We start from the raw sequence: 5,299 nt of genomic DNA on the forward strand, positions 1-5,299 counted from the left end.
GTGCGATTTAATTTCATGATGTTTTTGCAATAAATGCGAAAGCTTAAACTGGAACATATAAATTATTTATCGCGCGGCGTTTCGCGCAAATTACACTGTATTTGTAAACCTGGTCGTTTATGACACTCTCCGCCATTTATTGACTTTCCTCTTATTTGATGCGGCAAAAATAAATTAATATAATTTTATAAAACGATCACTTTTAATGATTATTTATGCAAAATAGAATATCACGAATGTTATTCGCCGATTTGCGAGCGAGTATCGATTGAAAGTGTAAAATCACCGCAACTCTGCAAATTTAAACACAAAATCACACGGCCGCGTGCATCAAAGTACGAGATGCGCTCGCCCGATACGAGATTGCCGTTGCAATGAATTTCGCACACGATACACTTGTGTCTACCTCCAGGAAACCCTCGGGTAAAAAAAAACCGGCCCAGCACGACGTAAGAAATTATCGGCAGTTTAAGAGATGATTTTGCGAGCGTCCCTTCGACCTCGGCATGCCTGCATTTTTAGGATCCTGGCTATTACAGCTATCTCTCGCGCGAATCACTGTAATATGCCCGTAATGTGTGACATATCGGTGAATCGAGTTTCCCCAGGTATGAAGTCATTAATCTGTCTAATATACGTCGGCACGAAAATTAATTCGAAAAAAACAGAAAGCAGACTTGCGGAAAACTCTTTTTACCTATCTAACTACTAGAATTAAATTAAATCTGGTTGGTATATGAAAAAATTGATAGATATTAATAATTTTATAATAAAATTAATTTGAGTTGTGCATCTCTCCTATTTCTATTGATTAAATATCTCTGGAAGACTAATGTCTTTTGGGGAAAAAATTTATACATTTCTATAAAAATAAAGGTTTAGATTACTTGTTTAGATTACTTAAGATATGAGTCTCAAGATCTTCACAAAATGATTATAGGTTACTAGTTACTGTTATCTTTACTTTATCTACTTTATAGGTAAACTATTAGCAAAAATAAATGATGTGTCCATCAAGCCGTACACATAACTAATATAGATTTACCATACAAAATTGCATTTTGATTTATTTACTACTTGCTACTTTGATTGTTCGAAAACTATTTAATGGATTAATTAATTTTTGTATTGCACATTTAAATTGAAAATAATGAGAGACCGATGCCGAATGTACTATCTATCGGGCGCGCTAACGATTCTTGACAGTTTTCCGTCTGGCAACCGCCATCGTGGCTGGCAACCGCAAGGTTTCAATAAAGAGGCGAACCGACCGTCGGCCGATCGGTGCAGGTCGCCGTGCATGCACGGGATATCGCGCCTTATTCGCGAACAAGGTGCACGTCAACGTGACTAAAGAGGCCTCGTTACCATAATCGTCCAAGCGCGAGGTGTATTCTTAAATCTGGCAAGCCAACACCTAAACACGGTCATCATCGCTTCGCGGTATAATAAGATCACATCGCGTCGGACCCAAACGAGCCTTCCCTCGTGACCCTTGCGGCTTGCGATACGCGTCAGGTCGATTCAGAATGACTTTTTTGCGAACAAAAGGTTCTTGTCTCGTAAAGTTTAATATTAATGAATTTTTTTTATATAAATATATTGCAATTTTCTTGAAAACCATTCAATATTAGTAGTTTTACTTACACTAATCTTTTTTACTTTGTTTTTCCGACAAAGATATATGTATAAATTTCATTGTTAACGATACTAATATTAAATTTGCGCATTCGAAAAATTGTGAATTAAATTTTAATTAGAATTGAATGAACCTTATTACAATGTGTACGAGAGACATTATATAGATATATAAATACTATCACAAATATCGAATGTAAAGTTACACCAAAAAGAATTAATATGTTCATATATAAAGAGATTGTTTTTTAAGTAGTCACATCAGAAGATATTATACGAACACGAAAATCTCAAGCTTATGCGAATATTCTCGCGGTTTTAAAATTTGACGTCTCGACGGTAGAGGAGATGCAGTTTCAACTGAATCAGCCTGACGCTATTTAAGAGCAACGAGATGGACGAGCAAGATGATTACCGGCAGTTTAAAGATGATCCGCCGATCGAGAGACGCCTACTTGGATACCTGCATTTTGCTGCGCGCTTATTAAGGTTATCCTCCCGTGGGATCACTGTAATACGCTCGTAATGTGTGACAATTCGGATGATTTGCATCCCTGGATGCGGAAGACATAAAGCCATCAAGCGGCCTGTGCAATCTTGGCGCATCGAAGGTGCATTGTTCTATTAAGCGTCTTTGCGAGGAAAGTGCGAGGCACACGTGTGCTGCTTGGATCGAGTTACTTGCGGGTATTCCCCTTCTTTTTCCCCCGACTCGCGCGCGTACGAGTTTCTTTTTTAATTTCATACGTCCACTCGTGGAGGGAAAAAATTGATTCGCGAACGGGTAGACGGAAGACCCCGAGGGGCACACTATTGGCTTCGCGAAAACGATGGGGCTCGGTACAATAATGATCAGACACGAAACGCCCGGAGTTACGTGAGTAATTGTAAATTACCTATTCTCTCCGTTCTCCCTCGGAGTAAATAATTTGTTCCGTGCGCCAAAGTAGTGTTCCGCAGAAGTAATAATGCATTTCACGCACAACGGGTAAAGAAAAAGAAAAAAGAAATCAAAATTTTTAGTCTATAAGATGTATATAGTTTATTTAGCGATCTATTTTTCTGCAGTATATAAAATTCAAAATATAAATCTAAACATATTCCACACGTAAATTAATGTTTAAAAATAAAAAACTTAAAAAACATAGCACATTAGCAGTTATTTGTTAATTAAAAGAGAGAAAGAGAGAGTGATAAATCATTTCGAATAGAGATAAGCCAAAATATAGTCAGTAATTGACCAAGAATCTTACCAGCTATACTGGTTCTATTCTAGTTCATTTTCAAATCGGAGTGCTCCTATTATATTATAATATTAAAGTTATCAATCGGAATGCAATGTTCTAAGAAGCATTTCCATCGGTAAGATATTTTTAATTGTTTTATTGAATATCTTGCAAAAATATCATTGGCCAAGCAGAAAAGTTGGCATCGTGGGATTTCTCACGAATTGTCGAGGCATAACTGGTCATCGCGTTGGTCGGGGGGGGGAGGCGTTCGAAGTTGCAGGTACGCGCAGACGCGTTAATGGCAGCGGGAAGAAAAGAGAGAGAGAAACCTCGATGTCATTTCTTGTTTGCGATGTGTTGTTGTCGGCGTGAGATATATCGGGCCTAATGACAGGCCGCTTCGCACCGCCATGCGGTATCCCCACGCCCCACAAGAGCGTCCGCTTTTTTTTTTATTTCCTAGCCGCGAAATTTTCCTTTTCGTTGCATGCCACAAGTTCCAAATTATTACTTTGTCCGTGAAGGAAACATTGTTTTAACAGCATATAATTGTTTTAATATTATCTTATTTTAATTTATATTTCTTCTCTCTCTCTCTCTTTCTAATTTTCATCTCATTGCGAACTGTAATTTTTTCAACAACTTTAAAGAAACCTTGGCGTCAATTAATTTGCCTTTGCATATCGTAGAATTCTAGTAATAAATTTGAAAAATTGAATATAGAGCGAGAAAGAATATAAATGTAGAAAAGAGAGTCGTTTATAACAAAGTAACGCACATGATGGCGGCAGCGGACATAAATTAAGGATAGGTACTTTCTGTTCATGTCGACGCACCTCCGGCGTGCTAAACAGCGCTCGTTTATATTCGCTGTCGCTGCTTCGAAGAGTCAACTTTAAATGGATGTTCTTGTAATGAACGAGGATCGATTGGATTGTGTTCAGGGGCGGACCGATTTGTTTGGCGCCTCAGATAGAATATTAAACATAGAAAACATAAGAATATCTAAATAAATTATTTTTATCTATCAAATAAAGTCAGATTTAATACAACATTAAAAAATATCGATAGACACGCCTGTGTTTAAAAAAAAGTGTACAATCTTATTGTGCATTAAGAGAAACACATATATACGTATACATATACACGTTACACATTAATAAATATTTAATCGAGCACGATGGTATATATAATAACGTATATCGGCAGCGAAGAAAAAAATATATACGACATTTAATGGAAGGGGAAGCTGGTATAAATGTTAAGTAAAGTATCACGTTGGAGGAGGTAAGTGGCAAGAGAGACAGCCGAGGAGAACGAGCGAGGGGTGCGTCTCGGGCCTTCGGGGCCCGTCATAAACAATAGCGGAGGAGTAATTGATTCTCTAATAACTTAACGCGCGCCAGCACGAGTCGGCCACTAACAGCCTTAGGTAGGCATAATGTATTACGGCCGGCAACAACTCGACTGCCACGCCGGCCGCGCCGGCCGGGGAGAGTGGAGAAGGCTTCGACGAGAAGCACCACGGGATCAGCTGCGAGTGTGGGGTCCTGGACTCCAGAGATTTAAGGCCGCGAGCCGATAATAAAGCAGCCACCCTCGGAAAATGCCGTCGTCCTCGCGCACGAGGAAACCCACCGCCTCGTCGAGATATACGGTCGCCCGATCTCGTTTCCTCGATCGATCAGGTGATCGCGCGCGCGCGCGACGCTGATCTCCCATTTTCACGCGTCTCATCTCGGATCGTGCCAAGAGGGCCAAGAAAGAAAAACATTAAAAGACTTTAATATAAAATATACACAGATTATTATTAATTAATTAAATTAGTATATAATTCATTGATAAACTAGCATAAAATAGCTAACGATAATTTTAATATGTAAAAGTTGATTCCTCGTTTTCCGACGTGGACATTTTTCCTCATCGTTCATGCAGATTCAGTCCCTAACGTTATATCTGACGTGTCTAAGCGAGTGCGATCCTCAAGCGATTTCGTGCCGCGACACGATTGCCGTGCCGTTGCAATTCCGTCCAAACGCGAAGACCACGGCTGCGATGGGTGGTCGATCGCGCATGAATGTTTCATGGCTCCTAACTATCCACGAAACATGATCGATGGCCGGTTAGCACTCCGCTCTCGCCGACCCTCGTGAGCGCATCCGCTGTACGAACGGCGACTCACACATATGCACGTTCACGAGCGCAAACGCGTGCGGGTGTGCGTTGCGCCCGCACCAACCGGCGTAGTTCATAAATACGCGGCCATTTGCCAGTAAATCTTGGTAGCCACCGGAGAGAGAGCCGGTGGTCTCTTTCTCTCTCTTTTTCTCTCTCTCGTCCTCGTCGGTTCTTCACAACGTTCCTCGTTGTTAATTACCGTGTTTTAACACCTAGGCCCCACACCACCCGCTCGCCCCAAGCTCGTCGTCTCT

Source organism: Temnothorax curvispinosus, unplaced genomic scaffold (assembly GCF_003070985.1).
Source record: "Temnothorax curvispinosus isolate PA1 unplaced genomic scaffold, ASM307098v1 QBEX01014781.1, whole genome shotgun sequence".
NCBI classification, from domain to species: domain Eukaryota; kingdom Metazoa; phylum Arthropoda; class Insecta; order Hymenoptera; family Formicidae; genus Temnothorax; species Temnothorax curvispinosus.